This window comes from Sapajus apella, unplaced genomic scaffold, assembly GCF_009761245.1.
Source record: "Sapajus apella isolate SASKATOON/1434 unplaced genomic scaffold, GSC_monkey_1.0 scaffold19, whole genome shotgun sequence".
Taxonomy (NCBI): domain Eukaryota; kingdom Metazoa; phylum Chordata; class Mammalia; order Primates; family Cebidae; genus Sapajus; species Sapajus apella.
In genome coordinates, this window is record NW_022436959.1 from 13754608 (window position 1) to 13779678 (window position 25071).

General features: G+C 43.0%; 1 protein-coding gene, 1 non-coding gene and 1 pseudogene across 2 annotated transcripts in view; 1 reads left to right on the forward strand and 2 right to left on the reverse strand.

Moving 5' to 3' along the window:
- IGF2BP3 (insulin like growth factor 2 mRNA binding protein 3) overlaps positions 1-25071 on the forward strand; it is a 160982-nt gene that overhangs the window by 53500 nt on the left and 82411 nt on the right. The window lies entirely within an intron of this gene.
- LOC116557494 lies at positions 15283-15892 on the reverse strand (annotated as a pseudogene).
- Positions 22004-22076, reverse strand: LOC116557635. Its single transcript, XR_004271617.1, has one exon. It is a non-coding gene; the product is annotated as a small nucleolar RNA SNORD65 (small nucleolar RNA).

Here is a 25071-nt window from a genome sequence, read left to right on the forward strand (position 1 = left end):
TGTGTGTGTGTGTGTGTGTGTGTGTGTGTGTGTGTGTGTGTGTGTGTATGTATGTATGTATTTACTTATTTATTTTTGAGATTGAGTTTTGCTCTTGTTGCCGCCCAGGCTGGAGTGCAGTGGTGCAGTCTAGGTTCATTGCAACTTCCACCTCTCAGGTTCAAGTGACTTTCCTGCTTCAGCCTCCTGAGCAGGCATCTGCCAGCACGCCTGGCTAAATTTTGTATTTTTAGTAGAGACAGGGTTTCACCATGTTGGTCAGGCTGGTCTCAAACTCCTGACCTCAGATGATCCACCTGCCTTAGCCTCCCAAAGTGCCGGACTACAGACATAAGCCACTGTGCTCGGCCTGTGTATGTTTTATTATACGCACTGGGTATGCCTCTTTTCTTGTGCCAAAGCCTTATCAGTGATAATTTTGTACTTCCAGACACCTTTTATAGTGAAAGATTAGGCTTTGAGTCACTGATTAATCTTAGAATCACTGAAAGTGGAACAGCCAGACATTATGTACCTTCTACTTTGATGAAGTAGAATATACATGGCACCACTGAGGAAATAGTCTTATCTAAAAAGATTCAACTGGTTTCAATCTTTTTTTTTTTTTTTTTTTTTTGAGACGGAGTTTCACTCATGTTATCCAGGCTGGAGTGCAATGGCGCGATCTCGGCTCACCGCAACCTCCGCCTCCTGGGTTCAGGCAATTCTCCTGCCTCAGCCTCCTGAGTAGCTGGGATTACAGGCACGCACCACCATGCCCAGCTCATTTTTTGTATTTTTTTAGTAGAGATGGGGTTTCACCATGTTGACCAGGATGGTCTCGATCTCTTGACCTCGTGATCCACCCGCCTCGGCCTCCCAAAGTGCTGGGATTATAGGCTTGAGCCACCGCGCCCGGCCTGGTTTCAATCTTAATCTAACTTTGAGTTCACAATAAATACACAAGGCAGAGGAGCAAATTAAATGATATTTCAAGTAAACAACTAGCTGTGTCCTAAATATGAGACATTCCACAGGACAAATGATACTGTTTTGCTAGTTGAGCAGTGGCATAAAAAAAGGGGCCTGTTACAGGGTAAGACTCAAGAGGATAATGAGAAAGCACTATAGTAAGTTCTTTGTGAGCAATGTAAATAGCCCTGTGAAGCAGCATGCAGCACCTAGAAAAGCCTTATAGTGGAATATGTTTCTCTTTTGCAGGAAATGGGGCAGGCTTCGAGGTCAGACTTGGAATTATGTTCTAGTTTCACTACTTTCTCATTGTGTGATATAGTTGTAGGATCTCTGAACAGGTTTTTAAAAGTCTTTGAGCCTCATTTTCCTCGTTTCTAACAAGGGGGTGATGATGATGGCTCCGTCATTGGGTTGCTTTGCATGTTAAAGAGGATTATGCAGGCTAAAGCCTTTAAAACAGTGCTTGGTACATATAAGTACACAGTATGTTTTAGCTATGATAAGAGCAACAACAAATTCACCAGCTCTCAACCTCGAGTTTTGTGCTTGTCTCAGTCAGATCCAGGCAGGAGCACAGATAACATACTCGGTATTTCACCAAGGAGAATCACACAGGTGTTGGAAGGTGAAAGAGCAAAGAGAATCCAGAGTGGTGACTGTAAGGAGCAGCTATCACCTGAGGCCAAACAGAAGAAGTTGAGGTTTTGGATTCTAGAGACTTGGAGGGAAGAACCCTGAGTACCTGAGACTCAGATTTCTGAGCAATGGGAATTCCTTGGCTATGGGTGGCGCCTGGGATGTGGGGAGGAGAGAGGAGTTACCAATTTTGTTTTGAGTGTCCAGAGCAGCTAGAGGATGTAACGAACTGCTGATGCAGTGATAACAGCTGACGGACAGGGACCTGTGGATGCAGTGATGCCGACTGATGGACAGGGACTTGCGGACACGGTGATGGCAACTGACGGATGGGACCTGCAGATAACGGTGGTGCCAACTGACGGACAGGGACCTGCAAATATGATGCTGACTGACAGTCGGGATGTTCTGATGCCAACGGACGGACAGGAACCTGCCGATGTGATGCCAAGTGACAGACAGGACCTGCGATGCGGTGATGCTGACTGATGACAGGGACCTGCATTGCGGTGATGCCGACTGACGGACAGGAACCTGCCGATGTGATGCCGACTGACAGACGGGACCTGCGATGCGGTGATGCCGACTGACAGGGACCTGCGGATGCGGTGATGCCGACTGACGGGCAGGGACCTGTGGATGCGTTGATGCCGATTGATGGGCAGGGACCTGTGGATGCGGTGATGCCGATTGACGGGCAGGGACCTGTGGATGCGGTGATGCCGACTGATGGACAGGGACCTGTGGATATGGGGATGCCGATGGATGCATGGGGAAGAGCATGTTGTCCCTACCCCGATTCCTGCTTTCTGGTACCCCTGTGGTGCCTTCTATTGGCAGAAACTAACTGGTAACAGCTGGTAAAGGAGAGATTAGAGTCCAGAGTCCTAGCCCCGGCATCACAAAGCTGAGAAGAACATTTGGAACTGAGAGCTTATTTTTCTTTTTTTGCCCTAATGCCTCATATACCCTGTCTGTCTGAACTGATAGCTTAATATCAAGCTAAACCTCTAACCTTGAAGTGAAACAACCTCCTCCCGATTCTAGCAGTCATCTTGTAAGCCATATTTTGTGAGGTCACTGAAGAGGTGACAGAATCTGGGACCATGGCAGAAATGCCTGTGACGTGGTGTTTTTTGTAAGATCTATAGCTGGAGTGCTACCTTTCTGCTACTATTAGATCTTTATTATTTATGTTATCTCTATACCACCATACAGTACTAAATGATCAGAAGGGGATTCCTTAAGTTGTCCGGGCAGCATATCTTGTATGCTGTGTCAAGCAGGTTCAAACAGTTTCTAACCATTTAGTTTTAGATGCTGATAAAGCACTTATGGGTGGGCACTGGATTCTGCTGTTTATGGCAGATGAAGATACAGAGAGACTAATGTTTTGAAGGACTCACTGCAAGAGAATTAGGCAGATTTGCTTTCTCCCAAATATATGGAATATAGCAGAGAAATAAGAGAAAATGGTTCCTCATTCATCCCTCACTGACTTGTCCTGAGGTACCTGAAGAGTAGACTCGGTGTGACCAGAACTGGAAGGGCTCCTCCACAGAAACAGTGCCAGCAGCCGATGATGTGGATGTTCAGATGCTGCATGGAGGCGTACATTAGGAGGAGGATTTGAGCCCTTCCTTGGGTGAATAAAGGTAGGGCTTTGGAAGAAAGCCCTAGTGGAGTACTTGATGTTAAACACCAGTAGATATTTTTTCTTTTGCTTACCCGGTTTCTCAAGTGGGCTGCATTTTCTAAATTGAAGAAATGTCTTGTTGCTGTTTTGTTTTGTTTTTGAGATGAAGTCTTGCTGTGTCGTTGAGGCTGGAGTGTAGTGACACGTTCTTGGCTCATTGCAGCCTTCACCTCCTGGATTCAAGCGATTCTCCTGCCTCAGCCTCTTGAGTAGCTGAGATTACAGGTGCCCGCCACCACACCTGGCTAATTACTATATTTTTAGTGGAGACGAGGTTTCACCATGTTGACCAGGCTGGTTTTGAACTCCTGACCTCAAGTGATCTGGCCACCTCAGTCTCCGAAAGTGCTGGGATTACAGGCATGAGCCACTGCTCCCAGCAGGACTGTTTTTTTGTATGTAAAAAAAAAAAATACAATAAGTGGGGCTGGTGATTCATGCTTGTAATCCCAGCACTTTGGGAGAATAAGGCGGGTGGGTCACTTGAGGTCAGGAGTTCTAGGCCAGCCTGGCCAACGTGGAGAAACCCCATCTTTATTAAAAATACAGAAATTATCTGGGTGTGGTGTAATCTCAGCTACTCGGGAGGTTGAGGCGGGAGAATCACTTGAACCTGGGAGGCGGGGGTTACCCTGAGCTGAAATTGCGCCATTGCATCTAGCCTGGGCAACAAGAGTGAAACTCTCTCAAAAAAAAAAAAAAAAAAAAAAAAAAAAAAAAACAGCCAGACGTGGTGGCTTATGCCTGTAAATTCCAGCACTCTGGGAGGCCAAGGCGGGCAGATCACCTGAGGTCAGGAGTTTGAGACCAGCCAGACCAACATAGTGAAACCTCGTCTCTACTAAAAATACAAAGATTTGCCAGACATGGTGGCGCTCGCCTGTAATCTTAGCTACTTGGGAGGCTTAGGCAGGAGAATCACTTGAACCCAGTAGGTGGAACTTGCAGTCAGCTGAGATCACTCCACTGTACTCTGTCTCAAAAGAAAAAAAAAAAAAAGAAGCCAGAGTCTTAAGGAAAGGATTTCTCAGTTTTTCCTAATGTTATTTTTAGGTAACTACTCTCTGATCAAAAGAACTAAAACTCCTAATAAGTACTCAAGAAAATGTCCAAAGTTGAGGGTACCTTCCTTGAAGTGAAGCATAAGACCTTATGTAAAGGAAGACATTAGGTAAATGAAGTGGTCCTAGAGAAAAAAGGCAAGGAAGATTGTCATTCTGGGGGCTGATGAGGAAGGTGAAACAATGTTTCCCACGTTTACTGTGTGGGGAAATAGCCTGTACTACAGTTAGTCACCTGCATCACAGGGTTCTGCGTGATGTGGGGCCCCACATCCCTCATGACTGCAGTGAGTATTTTCTGAGCAGATTTGAATACGTGGTCTGACAGGTACCTATGGAGAATACATACTTTAACATCACAATCTTGTTAGAAAATTCAGAACGTTTCTTGGTTTTACTTCAATACTTGCATATTTGATTTTTTTATTTTCCTGGACTTAATTGATCTGGGAGGATAAATATTAAGTGAGGCTCTGGTCAAAGAAGGGAAACCATGTATTCCTTATTTAGAAGAAACAAGCAGGCCTGGTGTGGTGGCTCAGGCCTGTAATCCTGGGACTTTGGGAGGCTGAGGTGGGTAAATCACTTGAGGCCAGGAGTTCCGGACCAGCCTGGCCAACATGGTGAAACCCTGTCTCTACTATAAATACAAAAGTTAGCTGGGTGTGATGGGTCACGCCTGTAATCCCAGCATCTTGGGAGGCTGAGGCAGGCAGATCATAAGGCCAGGAGTTTGAAACCAGCCTGACCAACATAGTGAAACCCTGTCTCTACTAAAAATACAAAAATTAGCCGGGCATGGTGGAGTGCATCTGTAATACCAGCTACTCAGGAGACTGAGGCAGGAAAATCAAGTGAACCTGGGAGGCAGAGGTTGCAGTGAGCTGAGATTGTGCCACTGCACTCCAGCCTGATGACAGCGAGACACCATCTCAAATTAAAAAAAAAAAAAAAAGCCAGGCATTGTAGCATGTGCCTGTAATCTTGGCTACTCAAGAGGCTGAGGCACAAAAATTGCTTGAGCATAGGATGCAGAGGTTGCAGTGAGCTGAGATTGTGCCACTGCACTCGTAGGTGATAGGTGAGACTCTGCTTTAAAAAAAAAAAAAAAAAAAAGGTGGGAAAGTAGTGATGTCATGTTACCTAGTCTGGAGGAAAAAAACAAAACAATACCATAGTTAATATAAAGTAGCTCAGAGAGACCCCACTGTAAGCCTTGGATGAAGGTGTGTTGAGAAGTGGAAAGCTGTCTTGAGGTTTATGGGGAGGCTCATGACTTCCAGGGGAAGAGAATAGGCAGGGGCTACGGGGTGAGTTAGGTAACATCCCTGCTGGATGTCGGCGTTCTTAAAGGCAGGAACTGTCATTTATCTTCTTTCCAACTGCTGATTGTTTTTGGTGCTGTGTTAGGTGTTACTTGGTCTAGAGGATACAGGAATTAATGCCAAATAGACAGTTGAGAAGCTTTTTATTTACTTATTTTTTTAAGGTAGCATTTCACTCTTGTTGCCCAGGCAGGAGTGCAATGGCATGATCTCGGCTCACTGCAACCTCCGTCTCCTGTGTTCAAGCTATTCTCCTGCCTCAACCTCCCAAGTAGCTGGGATTTACAGGTGTGTGCCACCACACCCGGCTAATTTCTGTATTTTTAGTAAAGATGGGGTTTCTCCATTTTAACAGGCTGGTCTCGAACTCATGACTTCAGGTGATCCACCCACTTCGGCGTCCCAGAGTGCTGGGATTATAGCCGTGCCTGGCTGAGAAGCATTTTAAGTGTAATTGAAAAATGAAAAGCTAACACTATGAGTTACCTTTTTTTTTTTTTTTTTTTTTTTTTTTTTTTTTTTGAGATGGAGTCTGTTGCCCAGGCTGGAGTGCAGTGGCACGATCTCGGCTCTCACTGCAACCTCCATCTCCCAGGTTCAAGTAATTCTCCTGCCTCAGCCTCCTGAGTAGCTGGGATTACAGACATGCATCACCACGCCTTGCTAATTTTTGTATTTTTAGTAGAGATGGAGTTTCACTGTGTTAGGCTGTTCTCGAGTTCCTGACCTCGTGATCCGCCCGAGGTGCTTTAACTCAGCAGAGGAAAACATCTGTAGAAACAGTGGCATTGACATTATCCATGAGCTGAGCAAGAAGTAATGGGAGACGGAGATGTTAAATATTAGCAATAACCAATTTAAAGATTGCCTCTGTAGCAGACAGCTTGGAGCTCTAAATAAATAGCAGATAAACTGCGTGTTCTCGGTAGGTGCCTTTCTTCTTCTCCATAGGCTGACTTTGAGAACTTGGCCAGTAAGTAGCTGATACTAGGCATTTATGTGCTGGACACTGAATTAACCAATTTTAATCTTCATAACAGTCCCATGTCCCCACTTTCCAGATAAGGCAATGGTGGTACAGAGAAGTGAAGTAGCTTGTCTAGGGTCATGCAGCTGCAAAGTGTTAATGTCTACTCTTAATCATTCCATTACTTAATCATTTTGTTACTCTAACAGAAAACTTCCCCCAGGCCAGGTGCAGTGGCTCACGCCGGTAATCTCAGCATTTTGGGAGGCCGAGGCAGGCAGATCACAAGGTTAGGAGATCGAGACCATCCTGGCTAACACAGTGAAACCTTGTCTCTACTAAAAATAGAAAAAATTAGCCAGCTATGGTGGCACACGCCTGTAGTCCCAGCTACAGTATTTGGGAGGTTGAGGCAGGAGAATTGCTTGAACCCGGGAGGTGGAGGTTGCAATGAGCCGAGATAGTGCCACTGCACTCTAGCCTGAGTGACAGAGCAAGACTGCGTCTTTAAAAAAAAAAAAAAAACTTCCCCCCAAAGGGTTGTTTCTGTTTCTTTGAGTTATTATCATTTGGTTTCAACATGCCTCTAAAAATTTGACAGTTAAGCCAATAGAAACTGGATCCTCCCGAGGTCTGGAAGTAATGTATAGTTATGAGTGATAATGAACTTCCTTGGGGAAGTTATTAGTAACGTTCTGTTTTAAAGAACTGTAGACGTTAGAGTTCTTCATGCATGGCTGCTCTGGGATGGGGCAAACTTTACATCATCAGAAGGAATGTGGCGATGGGTGTGCGGAGGGAATACCAGAGTTCCCTACAACTGATGTATATGAATGGTATATGAGGCAAGCATTTCTGACCCCACCCTGTTCCATGTTTATCCCATGTTCTTTGTGATATGATGCCTGGACTTTTGTCCAGTGCTTCTATGGTTTTTCAGGATATGATCATCTTAAAGGTCATCATGCCCTTTATTGGTTGATTGACAAAGACTCTTGACTCTTTGTCACAGACTTTTTCACAGGCCAAGGTTTAATTTTTGCATGTAAATCTCTAAAACAACATAAATTGAAAATACTGTTCCTGCCAGGCATGGTGGCTCACGCCTGTAATCTCAGCCCTTTGGGAGGCTGAGGCGGGCAGATCACCTGAGATCAGGAGTTTGAGACCAGCCTGGCCAACACGGTGAAACCCCATCTCTACTGAAAATACAAAAATTAGCTGGATATGGTAACAGGCGTATGTAATCTCAGCTACTCGGGAGGCTGAGGCAGGAGAATGGCTTGAACCTGGGAGGCGGAGTTTACAGTGAGTCCAGATCATGCCATTGCACTGAAGCCAGGGTGACAAGAGTGAGATTTTGTCTCAAAAAAAAAAAAAAAAAGTAGTAAAAATACTGTTTCTTTTCCATTGAATTGCCTTCACACTTTTGTTACAAATCAATTGACCATATTTGTGTAGGTCTGTTTCTGGACTCTCTTATCCCATTGATTTATATGTCTGTCCCTTTGCTCCTACACTTTATTGTTTACTGTGGCTTTATGTTGTAAGTCTTAAAATTGAATAGTATTATTCTTTCGGCTTTATTCTTTTTCAGAATTGTAGCTATTGTAGTTACTTTGCTGTTCCATATGTATTTTACAACCAGCAATTCTGTACATAAAAATTCTGCTGGGATTTGATTGGAATTGGAATAAGTTAACAACAAAAAAAAACCCTTTTGGAATAATTATCAACTTTACCAAGTTGTCTTTGTATGACTGGCTTATTTCACTTAGCATAGTGTTCCGCCATGTTGTAGTACAGGGCTCCCTAACCCCCAGGCCTCAGACTGGCACCTATCTGTGACCTGTTAGGAACTCGGCTGTATAGCAGGAGGTACATGGTAAGTGAGCGAGCATTACTACCTGAACTTTGCCTCCTAACAGATCAGTGGTGGCATTAGAGTCTCATAGGAGTGCGTATCCTATTGTGAACTATGCACATTGAGGGATCTAGGTTGCTCCCTCCTTGAGAGAATCTAATGCCTGATGATCTGAGATGGAACAGTTTGATTCTGAAACCATCTCCCCAGTCCCACTCTGTGTCCATTGAAAAACTGTCTTCGATGAAAGATGTCCCTGAAGAACTTGGAGGACTGCTGTTGTAGCATGTGTCAGAATTTTCTTTTGAGAGCTAAGTAGTATTCCTTCGTATGCGTATCCTACATTTTGTTTATCCTTCTGTCCTTGGACTTAGGAGTTGCTTCTATCTTTTGGCAATTGTGATCAATGCTGCTGTGAATGTGGGCAAACAAATACCTCTTTGAGATTCTGCTTTAAATTCTTTTGGGTTTGTACCTAGAAGTGGCATTGCTGGATGTTACAGCAATTCTTTTCCTCTCCTTGAATAAACCAGTGAAAAAGATGTTACAGCAATTATATTTTTAATTATTTGAGGAATTGCCTTACTGTTTTCCATAGCAGCTGTACTGTTTTATGTTTCTACCAACAGTGCCCAAGTATGTTCTCGTTTCTCCATGTCCACTCCAGCACTTGTTATTTTCTGTTTTGTTTTGTTTTGTTCTAAATAGTAATTTTTTTTTTTTTTTTTTTTGAGACAGAGTTACGCTCTTGTTGCCCAGGCTGGAGTGCAATGGCATGATGTCGGCTCACTGCAACCTCCGCCTTGGGGATTCAATCAACTCTCCTGCCTCAGCCTCCCGAGTAGCTGGGATTACAGGCATGTGCCACCACTCCTGGCTAATGTTTTATTTTTAGAAGAGATGGAGTTTCTCCATGTTGGTCAGGCTGATCTTGAACTCCTGACCTCAGGTGATCCGCCCACCTCAGCCTCCCAAAGTGCTGGGATTATAGGCGTGAGCCACGGCGCCCAGCCAATAAATATTATTTAAAAAATTTTGACTTTCATGTTTTTAGTATGTAGAAATATATTTAATTTTTGTTTGTTGACCTTATATTCTTTGACATTGCTGAACTTACTAATTCTGAAAGGTTTTTTTTTTTCTTCTTTTTAAATAGATTGCTTGGAATTTTCCACTTAGACAGTTAGGTATTGCAAATGTGCATTGTTTTATTTCTTCCTTTACAGTCTGTATGCCTTTTCTTTTATTGCTGTAATGTACTGCCTATGACCTCCAATGAGAGTCGACATCCTTACTCTTCCTCAATTTTTGTGAGAAAACATTGTCTTTCATCATTACATAAAATGTTAGCTGTGGATTTTTTGTACATGCTCTTATCAGGCTGAAGACATTGCCTTTTGTTTCTAGTTTGTTGACGGTCTATATGATTGAATGTTGGATTGTTTCATATGCTTTTTCTGCATAAATTGATATTATCATCTTGTTTTTAGGCTGTAAATGATGAATTAAATTGACTTTTTCCCTGCAAATACTGAACCAACCCTGCATTCCTATAATAAACTCTACTTTATTGTGGTATTTTACTCTTTTAAGATACTGCTTGGCTTAATATGCTAATATTTTTGTTGAGGACTTATTATGTCTTTGCTGATGAGGGATATTGGTCCGTAGTTTTATTTATTTTTTTGTATTGCCATAGATTTTGTTACAAGGTTAACACAGCCTTAAAATGTGTTTGGAAAACATGCTTATGTTTTCTAGAAGTGATTGTGCTGAATTGGTGTTATTTCTTTAAGTGTTTGATAGAATTCACTTGTGAAACCACTTGAGCAATTTCTCTCAGAAGTTTTTTTGTTTTTTTAATGCTCACATTTGGTATCTTCAATAGTTACGGTACTCTTCAGGTTATCTATTTCATCTTGGGTAGTTTGTAGTATTCAAAGAAGTGGTTCATTTCATCCAAGTTGTTTTTATTTCTTTTTTTCTTTTTTAAAAATAACTTTACATCGTTGTGGACAAGTCGCATAAGGTTTTGTTGTATTCCCTTATCGTCCTTTAATGTCTGTGGGATCTCTAGTGACATCTCCACTTTTTAAATTCTGATACTAGTAATTTTTGTTTTCTCTTTCACTCTCCTAAAGTCTTCATCAGTCTTACAGAGGTTTATCCAGTTTTTTGATTTCTAATAACTTAATGATGTTGAAGATAAATGAGCTCTTCTGTCTCCGTGATTTGATTAGTACTTTGTTTCCCCAAGGCTTCCCTTTTTGATTCTCCAGTCAGAAAAGCTAGGGCCTTAGATACCTTGCATGATTGTGCACTTCCTATAACTGTATACATGTCCAGGGCTAACAAGAGGCGAACAGAAGGGAAAAAAGCAAACAGGTTCAACCCATCCCCTTGGAACTATAGCTTCTTCCCTCTGTCAGTGTTTTAGATCAGTGGTCCCCAACCTTTTTGGCACCAGGGACTGGTTTTGTAGAAGACAATTTTTCCATGGTCAGTCAAGGGGGGTGGTTTTGGGATAGAAACTGTTCTACCTCAGCTCATCAGGCATTGGTTAGAATCTCATAAGGAATAGGCAACCTAGATCCCCCACGTGTGCAGTTCACAGTAGGGTACGCACTCCTATGAAAATCTAATGACACCGCTGCTGATCTGATGGAAGGCGGGGCTCAGGCAGTAACGCCCGCTCAACCTCCTTTCACCTCCTGCTGTGTGATCCAGTTCCTAATAGGCCACTGACCAGTACCCATCTTGGACCTGGGGGATTGGGGACCCTTGTTTTAGGTTCCCCTTTCTTGCTTCTGCAGCCAGAACTACATGGCTTCTCCTAAGATTTGTCTGTGACCACTAACAACTTCCAAGTTTTTTTTGCCGCTGAGTCTAGGCTAGGGTATGGCAAAGGGGAAAAAAGAAACAAATAACTTCAGCTTCTGTAGTAATGCAGAGTTCCCGGTCTGTCCACTGTCTTTCAGTCTTTAAATAGCTGTTTAATACATTGTCCAGATTTTGTAACTGCTTTCAGTGGGAGAAGCAAGGTGGAATGTGCCTATTGAAATTTGTCTGGATCTGCAACCTGGAACTAAAGTTTAAATTGTTTCTTTGAATATTGTTTTCTGGTGCCTTCTAAATTTCAAAAGAGGTGAGTTTGGATATTTTATTTCTAAAGAACAGAATAACCACTCATAAGTAACTTGCTTTAAAATTTATTTTTTACTTGTAGATAACCTTTGGTTGGATTAAGACTGAATAGGACTATACTACCTTAAAGGAAAGGCATATTCAGTTTTTCCATGTAATTCAGCACTAGCGATGTGTATGCAGTGCCCGTCATTTTAAATTTGAGTCTATAAAAACCTTTACTTGTTGCTCTTTTCCTATCTTTCTACCTCCGGTTTTAATGAACAAAATACACAAGGTTAAGACTGGGCGGGGGCAAAGTCTCCTCGTAGGGATTTAGAACAATAAATCAATTGGAAATTACAGGGCACTATTAATGCTGTTTCTAATTTTATTATCCGAAACCAGAAAAGCAAGGGTTGCGTCAGTACTAGGGGCATTTTCCCCCTTTGTATTTTTGCTTTCCTGAATGGCCTACTTTGTCTTATTCAAAACACAGCACTGCTATTCAGTAATTACTATTCAATATTACTTTCCATGTAGGGACGACAAAGGCTGTACTTCACAGTGGTCTTCCCTAGATGTCTAGTATTGTATGTATTCACAGAGACCTTTCTTTAGTTTTTTATTCCAATCTGGGAGACAAAGGAGGTGCTCAGTAAGTTAAGTGTTGGTTGAATTGAGGGTGTATGATGCTTTTCAGACCTTGACCATCAATTCGCATAGAGATTTCTGTTTGCATCTTGCTGGATTTTTTTTCTTGGCCTAGTGTTTTGTTGTTGTGTTCACTACCCATAGACTATCACATGCGTCCAGGTATATATACAAAGATTGAAATTGTTTAACTTGCTTACTCTGGCTGGCTGATGGTAATGACTGTGATATTTCAGATTCCTGTTTAAAAGAAGGCTTGTATTTGATTTGTCTTTCACTCATTATGCCTACTATCATATTCTTAGCTCATTTCCTTCTCTTTAATACTCTGCCATTGGGTTTTAGATTAACTTAATGTCGTACAGGTGGGTTGTGCCGATTATGGTCAGGAAAATATGCGAACCTCTTTTTTTTTCCCCCATTAGATTTTTTTTGAGACAGGGTATCAGTTTGTCACCCAGGCTGGAGGGAGATGGCACTATCATGACTTATTGCAGCCTCAAACTCCTCCTGGGCTCAAGCAATCCTCCTGCCTCAGCCTCCCTAGTAGCTAAGACTACAGGCACACACCACCATGCCCCATTAATTAAAAAAAATTTTTTTTTGTACAGACAGGGGTCTTGCTGCATTGCCCAGGCTAGTCTCACACTCATGGGCTCAAGTGATCCTCCTGCCTTGACCTCCCAAAGTGTTGGGATTACAGTTGGGAGCCACCATGCCTGCCTAAATACCTCTCTAGATGGAGTCTTGTTCTTGTTTTATTCTTAGAGACAACCCTAGATATAGGAAGGGGCTAGCACTAATCTTATTTTAAAAAACAACAAAAAAGTAATTGAGAAAGTGGAAAAACTTGCCAAGGTCTCAGCTAACATTGGCTGAATGGGATTTAACCTAGGCAGAGCCTTGGCTGAATGGGATTTAACCTAGGCAGAGCCTCATTTCTTAGCTGCTACTGTTTATAAACTGTATATAGTTCTGTCATCTCAAACATGGAAATAAGGATGACTTCTAAAATCTACTGCAAGTTTGCTTATGCATTTATGACTGTTACCAACACTTTCATCAATGTTTTTATTGAGATCTATAATTTCCTCCTACGTAATGTCCCAATTAAAATCCTTAAGTGAAATTCACAGAAAATATAACCCACTAATAGGTGTAATTTAAAAATCAATATAATGCCCTAGTAATACTGGAAAGGAGACATAAAAGAGAGATCATTGATACAAAAAAAAATTCACTACATAAATACTTGGGCATGATCAGAGTTTAGACATAATGAAATAGCCAAGTGCTTGTGCCATGTGTAGAATAATCCTCAGTGGATCAATACTGGTGTTGAGACAGGAATAATATACAGGCAATGCAAACTTGTGTGCTCTCAGTTTGGTGGTTTTCTCTAATGAAAAGCAGGGCAAAATATAATAGTATTTACATGATACAGTTTTGGAAGATAAAGTATATATGAAAGCTGAGCAGTAAATACTTTATCAGGCTATAGGGCCAGATAAATGGGTTTCCCCTGCATCTGAATATCGAGCACCTTTAAAGGCCATGCAGGACATGAGACTACTTCGGTTTATTGTGTGAAGCTGTACTGCACATTTCAGGATGTGCGACGTACCTGGTCACACATCAAACATTAGTGAAGAACCTCTTTCCTAACCCCAAAAGATTACAGATTCTGAAACCACTCCCTTAAAGGGTGAAAGTTTCTTCATTGAGAATTACTGTTCTAAATCATTCCTTCCTCAGCTGTGTTGAAGGACCAGTTATTTTATTTTATTTTAAAGATGGGGTTTCACCATGATGGCCAGGCTGGTCTTCAACTCCTGACCTCAGGTGATCACCCACCTCGGCCTCCCAAAGTGCTAGGATTACAGGTGTGAGCCACTTCGTCCGGCAGGACCAGTTGTTTTTTTTTTTTGAGACGGAGTTTCACTCTTGTTACCCAGGCTGGAGTGCAATGGCGCGATCTCGGCTCACCGCAACCTCCGCCTCCCAGGTTCAGGCAATTCTCCTGCCTCAGCCTCCTGAGTAGCTGGGACTACAGGCACGCGCCACCATGCCCAGCTGATTTTTTGTATTTTAAGTAGAGACGGGGTTTCACCATGTTGACCAGGATGGTCTTGATCTCTTGACCTCGTGATCCACCCGCCTTGGCCTCCCAAAGTGCTGGGATTACAGGCGTGAGCCACCGCGCCCGGCCTATTTTTAAATTTCTAATTGAGCGCTGACTTTTTTGTAAAATACAATGAAAATTAATTATTACAGTGGAATTTTAAAGTCAGCCAAAAGCTGATTTTTATTATTAGATTCACCAGACATAGAATTCTTGTCAATCTGCTATAAAAATTTGTAACTGCTTAATCTCCACTTCTAAGTTTGTCTTGTCATCATATGGTCTCTAGGTTCATTCACTTCACTCTGCTTTCTCTCCTCACAGGCACCCAAAATGATGGTGTATTTCTAAAATACTTTGCTATGCGCGGTTTAAGTTCCCCTTTTCCTGGCCAAATGTTCAAATGTTTTACTCCCGTCACCTCCTTTGTTTTGCATAAATACTCCTTTCTATAAAAATTATCTTTTCATGATAGAAATGAACTTAACTGCCTTTACAATCAGCTCTCTCTCTCTATCCGTGATAGTAATTTGCAATTTAGTTTAACAGACATGACTCAAGTTGTTTTTCTTTTTTTTTTTTTTTTTTTTTTTTATGGAGTTTTATTCTTGTCACCCAGGTTATAGTGCAGTGAGTTATATATATATAGTGAGTTATGTATCTCCACTCACTGCAATCTTCACCTCCCGGGTTTAAGCAATTCTTCTTCCTCAGCCTCCTGAGTAGCTGGGATTACAGGCACTCGTCACCAGGCCCAGCTAACTTTTTGTATTTTTAGTAGAGACAGGGTTTCGCCATGATGGCCAGGCTGGTCTCAAACTCCTGACCTCAGGCGATCTGCCCACCTCAGCCTCCCTCAAGTTTTTTTTTTTTTTTTCCTTTTAGTTGCATTTATTTTAAGGCTGAATTTACTCCCGTGCCATAAGTTTTTGTTTCTTCAGTTTCTTTTGGGATATCGTCTTCTTCTGGGCAACCTCCTCTTCTGGTTTAGGGACAATCTGTTCCTTTTCAGTAAGGATCATCTCAACATGGCAGGGAGAACTCATGTATGGGTTAATTTGACCGTGAGCTCTGTAGGTCCGGCGGCACATCTTGGGTGCTTTGTTCACTTGGATATGCTCAATGACCAGAGAATCTACATCTAAACCCTTAAGTTCAGCATTACTCTCTGCATTTTTAAGCATGTGGAGCAAAAATTCAGCACTCTTTTTGGGCCACTGACCTTGTTTCCAGCCCCACTGCTTGGCCTGGGCACATCTGCCAACTCCACCATTGTAACGCCGGAATGGTACGTACTGTTTCTGTAAAGCGACATCCTTCAGATACTTCGTGGCTTTTTGTATATGCATACTCTTGATGGCCTGGGCAGTTTCATGTGTGTTCTTAAAGTGAACACGAAGATTGGAAACTCTTGATTTGCATGATTTTGTGGGGTTCTCCGGATCAACTGAATAGCGAACCATTTTCACAGATTACCTCAGGCAGCTTCCCTCAAGTTGTTTTTTATTCTTCTTAGCTTTATATACTTATGGAAAGGAAGTCACGAAGTAAAACAATGTACAAAAGTTCTCCAAAGTATGTATTACTTTTGCTAATCACATGCAGGTAAACTCATCTAAGATGATTTGATTTCTAATGCAACTCAACTCTAAAAGCCTAAAAAAATATCTCTGAGCTATGGATTAAGCAGGTGGTTTTGGACTTAGACTACATTTTTCTTTGTTTCTGAGACAGAGTCTTGTTCTGTTGCCCAGGCTGGAGTGCAGTGGCGCAGTCTCCTGGGCTCAAGCGATTCTCCTGCCTCAGCCTCTTGAGTAGCTGGGACTTTAGGTGCATACCACCATGCCTGGCTAATTTTTGTATTTTTAGTAGAGATGGGATTTTGCCATGTTGGCCAGGCTGGTCTTGATTTCCTGACCTCAGGACTTCAGGTGATCCACCCATCTCGGCCAACCAAATTGGTTGGGTTACAGGCTTTACAGGCTTAAACCACGGTGCCCAGCCTATATTGTGTTTTGCTTCATGCCACTACAGTGACTTTTTTTTTTTTTTTTTTTTTGAGGTGAGTCTTTTTTTGTCAACCAGGCTGGAGTGCAGTGGTGCGATCTCAGCTCACTGCAACCTTCATCTCCTGGAATCAAGCAATTCTCCTACCTCAGCATCTTGAGTAGCTGGGATTACAGGTGCCTGCCACCATGCCCAGGTAATTTTTGTATTTTAATAGAGACAGGGTTTCACCATGATGGTCAGGCTGGTCTTGTATTCCTGACCTTCGGTGATCAACCCACATAGGCCTCCCAAAGTGTTGGGATTGCAGGCGTGAGCCACCGCACCTGGCCTAGCAGTGACTTTTCAAACCTTCATTTTGGAAGACTTCCTACTGTAGTTTTGTGTTTCTTTTCTTCTTCTTTTTCTTTTTTTTTCTCTTGAGACAGAGTCTCACTCTGTCACCCAGGCTGGAGTGCAGTGGTGTCGTCTCGGCTCACCGCAACCTCCGCCTCCTGGGTTCAGGCAATTCTCCTGCCTCAGCCTCCCGAGTAGCTGGGACTACAGGCCTGCACCACCATGCCCAGCTGATTATTACATTTTTATTAGAGACAGGGTTTCACCATGTTGTCCAGGATGGTCTCGATCTCTTGACCTTGTGATCCACCCACCTTGGCCTCCTAAAGTGCTGGGATTACAGGCATAAGCCACTGCGCCCAGTCCCTGCTGTAGCTTTCATACTGTGATTTTGAATGATGAAAGACAATTCCTGTAACAAGGCAGGAAGGGTCCTGGATTATCAGACTCCTGGCAGTTCATACTAGTAATGTTAATGGGGAACTCCCTCACAGGGGACCTGCAACTGTGTCTCTGGTGGTTTTGTGTAAAGGCAAGTACTGCTGGGAAGGGGTCCTGCTGTCCAGCCGCAGTGACTGAATCTTAAATATGATTGGTGTCTTTAGTTTTGGTTATTCTGTATCAGCAGAAAAATTAGTTTTTAAATGGAGACCATTTCTTCAATCGTGGTTTAATAATCAGGGTTTTGGGCTGGGTGTCGTGGCTCACACCTGTAATCCCAGCACTTTGGGAGGCTGAGGTGGGCAGGTCACTTAAGGTCAGGAGTTTGAGACTAGCCTGGGTAACATGGTGAAATCTCCGTCTATTGAGAAGACAAAAAGTAGCCGGGTGTTGTTAAAAGTAAATATTTGGTGCCGCAAAAGAAGTAGCACTCAAACGTAAGTTTCCTCAGCAAGGCAATCAATTTACTACTACTTTTTTTTTTTTTTTTTTTTAGGACAGTGTTTTTCTTTTGTTGCTCAGGCTGGAGTGCAATGGCGTGATCTCTGTTCATTGCAGCCTTCGCCTCCTAGGTTTGTGTCAGCCTCCCAAGTAGCTGGGATTACAGACATGTACCACTACACCTGGCTAATTGTGTATTTTTAGTAGAGATGAGGTTTCTTCATGTTGATCAGGCTGGTCTCGAACTCCTGACCTCAGGTCATCCACCCACCTCAGCCTCCCAAAGTGTTGGGATTATAGGAGTGAGCCACTGTGCCCGGCAGCAATTTACTCCTATAGAAGGGCGTGTCTCACAGGTGGAGCAATGGTGAGCCCACACCTGGACAAGGGAGAGGAAGGATTTCTTATTCCTGATGCAGGTAGACCCTAGTGCTGTGTCATTGCTCTATTGGCTATGGTTAGACCACACAGTCTAAGCTAATTCCAACTGGCTATTTAAAAGAGAGCAGGGGTATGAGCCGGATTGCATGGTAGGTAGTTTGGCGGGATGGACAGTTACAGGAAAGGTCAGAGCAGGTGACCAGAGCAGGTGACTGGGATGAGTCAGATCTGAGCAGGGGACCTGGGGAACAGATATGAACTGAATAGAACTGGTGGAAAAGATTGTTTACTGAAACTATAGGGAAGTTAAAAGTTTAAAACGGAGAATTAATAAGAGAGCTGAACATACTGACATGCTGATTCTTAGATTTAGTGACCCAAGTTTCTCTTCAAACTGTGTTGGCACATGCCTGTAATCCCACCTACTCTGGAGGCTGAGGCATGTGAATTACTTGAACCCAAGAGGCGGAGACTGCAGTGAGCCAATATTGTGCCACTGCACTCCAGCCTTGGCGACAGAGTGAGACGTCATCTCCAAAAAAAAAAAAAAAAAAAAAAAAAAAAGAGTTTTAACAGCATCTTAAATACCTCTGCTCTTCCAGCTGACTCATCTCACACATAGTCATTACGCTGCAGTGCATATGATTGGCTTTGGTGTGTGCTTGTGTAGTTATTTATGGTTGGATCCATGTACACAGTCATGAGGTGGCTTTTGAAGTTGTCCTCGTGTGAAATGGAAATTCTTGGGCATCTAGGTATTTCTTAATTTTCAGTGGGTTTAACAAGTACAGCCAGATTGAAGGATGTGATTTTATCACGTGCCCTGCTTTCTGTGGCTGGATTAACCTCGGTCAGAATGGCCCCTTTTGGTTGTGATGTTGGTATGGCAGAGACAGTACTTAGGCTATGAAGAACCTCGGACACTAGTGTCCTCAAAATGTTACCCTGGAGGAGCAGGACAAGGTCAGCTGTGGCTCTCCAAGTTCAAAACTACCTGGTTATTACAGAGCTCAGAGATAGTACTTTTAATGGCAAAAACCGCAGTTACCTGTGAACCAACCTAATATTTTGTTTCAGACTTCACAGAGTTGAGTTGCATTAGAAATCAGATCATCTTAGATGGATTTGCCTATATGTGATTAGCAAAAAGCAATATAATACTTGGGAGAAGGGGCCAGGCGCGGTGGCTCACGCCTGTAATCCCAGCACTTTGGGAGGCCGAGGCGGGTGGATCACGAGGTCAAGAGATCGAGACCATCCTGGTCAACATGGTGAAACCCCGTCTCTACTAAAAATACAAAAAATTAACTGGGCATGGTGGTGCGTGCCTGTAATCCCAGCTACTCAGGAGGCTGAGGCAGGAGAATTGCCTGAACCCCGGAGGCGGAGGTTGCGGTGAGCCGAGATCGCGCCATTGCACTCCAGCCTGGGTAACAAGAGCGAAACTCCGTCTCAAAAAAAAAAAAAAAAAAAAAATGCTTGGGAGAACTTTTGCATGTTGTTTTACTGCATTATTTACTATACTGGAGAAATAGGATATGGGAAACACAAACATTTCTTTAGTTGCTCAGCTCCTGTGTACCTCTTAGATATACTGAGAACATGTTTAAAGATGCAAACTTTTTGTACCATGCATCCCTTATCCATTAGCCAAGGACCTGCTGTGGCGTTGAACTAAAGATAAAACTTGTTCTAATGTTTGGGGGGAAAAAAACTGGCTCATATCGCTCAGTGGGAGATGGTGTAGGAATTTTAAAGTGACTTTTTAAGCCCTGTATTTTGGGAGTTTTCAAATGTACACACATTGAGAAAATAGTATCCTGAACCTCCATCTCCCTGGCCTTAATGATAGTCAACATTCTGCTTTTGTTTTACCCATCAATATTGCTTCACTTTCTTTGGGTGGGGGACAGGTAGATTATTTTAGAGCAATTCAAGGATGGCTGGTGGTACAGAAAATTCATATGCTAACATAAAATAAGAATAAGTATGTTAGTTTCCTATGCTGCTATAACAAATTAACCACAAACTTGGTGGTTTAAAGCCACAGAAATTTTTGTTCTAGAGGCCAGGAGTCTGAAATCAGTCTCTGCGGGTTAAAGTCAAGGTTGTCATGAGGACTGGCTCCTTCTGGAAGTCTTAGGGAAGAGTTCATTTGCTTGCCTTTCCCAGGTTCTGGTGGCTGGCTGGCTGTAGTCCTAGGCTTTCGTGGTTTCCTCTTTCTTTTTTCTTTTTGAGACGGAGTTTCGCTCTTGTTACCCAGGCTGGAGTGCAATGGCGCGATCTCGGCTCACCACAACCTCTGCTTCCTGGGTTCAGGCAATTCTCCTGCCTCAGCCTCCTGAGTAGCTGGGATTACAGGCACGCACCACCATGCCCAGCTAATTTTTTGTATTTTTAGTAGAGACGGGGTTTCACCATGTTGACTAGTATGGTCTTGATCTCTTGACCTCGTGATCCACCCGCCTCGGCCCCCCAAAGGCTGGGATTACAGGCTTGAGCCACTGCGCCCAGCCGGTTTCCTCTTTCAAAGTGTGCCACTTCAGCCTCGTTCTGTCCTCACGTTGCCTTCTCTCTGACTTTCCCTCTTCTCTCACCCCTTTTGTAAGTCTCCATGATTGCATCAGGCTCACTTAGGTAATCCCATACAATCTCTCCACCTCAAGATACTTAATATACACCTTTGAAGTCCCTTTTGCCATATAAGGTAACATTCGTAGGTTTTAAGCATTAGGAGGTAGATATATTTGGGACCATTATTCAATTTACCATCAGTGTAGTCAGCACTCAGGTGTCAAATCAATGGTAGTAGGACCACAACCTTGAGAGTGGGGACTCTGCTCAGTGGGAAAATACATTAAGATAAAGTTCTTCAGTACCTAAAGGGATTTCTGTGCAGAAAACATTTTGTCTTTTCACATGGAGGATGCAACATTCCTATGATGAGGTAACAACATAGAAGGAGGCATGTGTTGTTATAAGGCCAGTTAGTAGCTGGTGCCTTTGAGACCTGAGAGGAGACAGCCGCAGTTCAGCATCAGAGCCGAGACCTAGTTCATAGCTCCTAGTTCATGGCTATTCATCTCATGCTAGACCCTGGCAGTTGACAACATGGTGCTGTCCTGGGCCTTAGGCCATTCTGTCACCCCTCCCTGAGCTGTGGAGCTGAGCTCCTTCCCTGTCCTTGATTCTGCTTCTTCTTAGAAGCGTTTTTCAATATATCAGCGTGCTTACTATGTACTGGAGGGGAATCTGCTGCACAAGACAACATTGATCTCTTGCCCAAGTCCGCTTTTCTGGGCTCACAAAAAACAGATTCGTCCTAGCTCTGATTTTCACTAAATGTTTCTGAGGTCTTGGTTATTCTCCATGTAAACCTAGGACATACTTTTCATTAAAATACAAGGCAGAGGTATGGGGTTTCTGGGTCTGAACCTCAGGCAAGTCCCAGAATGGTTGAATGGAAAGACTGGGTGGGGACTTTGAGGCCAGCTGCTTACTGGCTATGAGACTTTGGATAAAGGTGACTACCATATAGGGTCGCTTTCCCATGTGTGAAAATAGAATTAACAAAAAAAAGTCCTTTTAGGGACAAGGTGAGAACCAGCAAATAAGACTAGTACCTCGTCCTGCTGCACTGTGAAATAACTTTTATTGGAGGCATTTATCCTTTGGCTGAAATTCTCATGCTGCGTGCTCCAGTACTGTGCAGTACTTTCCGTCCTAACCCCACCCCTCTCTTAGCTTCCGGGCTTTTTGCATATGTTTTCTTTGCCAAGAATACATTTGCTGCTGCGTTTTTTCCCCTTTTTTCCCAACAGTCAATTTTGTTCTGGATCCTTTCCATCTTCCTTGATTCCCACCAGTTATTTAGCCCTGAATTTGGATGTCATGACTGCCACACCTGGACTAAACATCTCTCCTGTATTTCTCCCATACTTAACACTGTGGTGCACTTGGCATGTAGGCTTGCATTCGCTCATGTATTTTTTTTTCTTCAGAAAACTGTAGGTTTATTGCTACACAATCTGCTGGTAATTCCAGCTATTTTGGGCGATTTCATTATTTGACTTCGGGGTGTGTGTGTGTGTGTGTGTGTGTGTGTGTGTGTGTGTGTGTGTAAGCACATATTTTAGAAGTCAGGGTCTCCTCTTGCCCAGTACAGTGGTGAGATCATAGCTCACTGCTACATCAAACTCCTGAGCTATAGCGATCCTCCCTCCTTTGCCTCCCAATGTGCTGGGGCTATAGGTGTGCACCCTTCTTTGTCCCCCACCCCCAAGCCATCACTTTATATTTTGTCTTCCTACTTGTGTCTGTTTCCTCCAACAGAGCTAAGGTGGGTAGGGCTGTGTCCTCTTCTGTTATTATCAAAGACCCAGAACAATGGCTGGTGTGGACTTGCTGGTCTGTATTCATCACTGAATGTATATTGGTTGGGAATTTTTCAATTCCGAAATAGATTATTCGGTTAAAAAAAAAAAAAACCAACGGGATTTTTTTGTGTGGGGGGGGGGTGGGGGGGATAAGTACAAGAGAATAGGATAAAAATTTGTTGTTCCAGGTCATTGAGGTTTGTATTTTTGTTGTTTTTTTCTCTCTGTTTCTTTTCTTTTTTTGAGACAGAGTCTGGCTCTGTCGCCCAGGCTGGAATGCAGTGGTGTGGTCTTAGCTCACTGCAACCTCCACCTTCTGGGTTCAAGTAATTCTCCTGCTTCAGCCTCTCTAGTAGCTGGGATTACAGGCACCCGCCACCATGCCCAGCTAATTGTTGTATTTTTAGTAGAGATGGGGTTTCACCATGTTGCCCAGGCCCTGGCTGGTCTCAAATTCCTGGGCTCAAGCTATCCTCCTGTTATACTGGACCAAGCATAGAAAGTTAGCACCAAGACAAAAGTATGCCAGATTGCAGGGTCATTTATTATGCCGGTGACCACAGAGGACTCACGTCTCTCCAACCTGTGGCGTCGAAAGGAGGGGGCCAAGACTTTTTATACCCAAAAAAACCACCTTGGGAGTGGGGGTGAGGAGTGGGGATGGGGATGAAAAGGCTTCAGACATTCCGAGGGCTAGTGGATCTGTAAATCATCTCCTGGGTGGAGACGAAGGCCCCGGGTATTCCAAGGGCCAGGGGACTTTTGTCATTCCGTTTGTTACTTAAGTGGTTTACAGAAGTCAGATAAACATTTGTTTACACATTATCTGGGTAAGGTGGAAATCACAGACCTTAGTTACTTATTACAAGTCGCAGGGACCAAGATGGCATTAGTTTGGGCTGCTTAGTCTGGCAAGCCGGTAAGCAAAGGCTAGCAATTCTGGCAGTTACCGATTAAGAAAAGGTAAGCAGCTTTACATAGTGGCTAGTTTGCGGAGCAAACTAGCAGTTTTATTTACAGTAGCCAAGGCTAGCAGTTATTGTGAGGAGAATGGGACAGCCGTTACAACTTATTTTAAAAAACAGCTTTTTTCTTTTATAAAATGATGTTGTTCAGGCTCTAACTCTAGGCCAGTTACAGCACAATATCACACTCCCTCAGCCTCTCAAAGTCCCGGGATTACAGACATCAACCACTGCACCTGGCCCAGGTCATTAGTTTTATTGATGCAGAAATCACTGAAGTTCTTAAAAGGCGTTTTCATTTTTTGTTTCTTTGTGTTATTTCTTATTTTTTGGTGGTGGCAAATGGAAATCTTGGTGCCATCTGTGTCGGCCCTTCACTAGCAGGGATCAGATGTTTTCAAAAGTATATTGCGGGTGTTTTGTCTTGATTTGGTTACTTATTTACGTAGTTCAGGTTATTTTGGTTAGGTTTTCTAGTAGTAGTTGATCATCATAATCTGCTTTCTATTTTGGGGGAAGTTCAATTTCTTATTAAAAAAATTTTTTTAAGGAAAACCCCAGATGTTTAGTGCTGAAAAAATGAGTCACACAAAAGTCAGAAGCATCAGTGAGGGATGCTCCTTATGGCTGTAAAATTGAGCAGGCTGTGCCCCCAGATGCCAGTCTCATTAGGGTGGATTAATGCTAAGCTCCTCTGAGCTTACACCCATCATTACTCCATGTTCTCCTTTCTCAGCAAATTTGATGCCCATCAATTCTGAGCATGTTCTGTGCACTTCCAGTATTCCAGTATTGTTTAACACTACTTGAAGTTGGCCAGCTAAACAAATATTTCTGACTCCAGATAATCTACGTGATATCTTTCCCATAAAGGACATGACTTCATCATGTTAATTTCTTTCTTGCTCAACTAAACACAAGCAAACTTTTCTTTGGTCACAGTGTTGTTTCTGTGTGGTAGGAATTTTATTCTGACTTGCTGTTTAATTAATGTTTAAAGAGAGGACCTTTGCTTATATGCTCCCCTTGGCTACTAGAGACAGCCTTGTAGCGCATGATGGAGCCTGCATAATTTCTCACCAACTGACTGTGTTTGCCTTGGTATTGTCTGCTACTGAGTTTAAGGGTCACCTATACTGTATGTTTTTAGAATATTTAACTTCAACTTCACCAGTAACTGTATATCAATTTATTTTAACTCTTATTTTCCCTGGCTTTATTTTTCTCTCATGGTTTGTCATTGTTGTTTGTTATTAGGGAGGGTAGGAGCAGGAGAGACGGGGTCTCCCTCTGTCACCCAGGCTAAAGTGCAACGGCACCATTACAGCTCACTGCAGTATCAACCTTCCAGGCTCAAGCAGTCCTGCTACCTCAGCTTCTTGAGTAGCTGGGACTGGCACGGCACGCTCCAGCACACCTGGCTAAATTTTGTATTTTTTGTAGAGACATGGTTTCACCATGTTGTAAAAGCTGGTCTCCAACTCCTGGGCTCATGCATTCTGCTCACCTTGGCCTCCCAAAGTGGGTATTTTAAAAAGTCTTGTTGATTATAAATAACTTTACCCTTTTGCGAAGTAGATTTTTTAAGTCGTGCAGGTGTGTCTGTAGCTGAAAGACCTTGGTGTGTGAACTAGATCACCTTTAGAAACCTGTAACGCTAAATTTTTTTTTTTGCTGGGCTGGAGTGCAGTGGTGCGATCTTGGCTCGCTGCAACCTCCGCC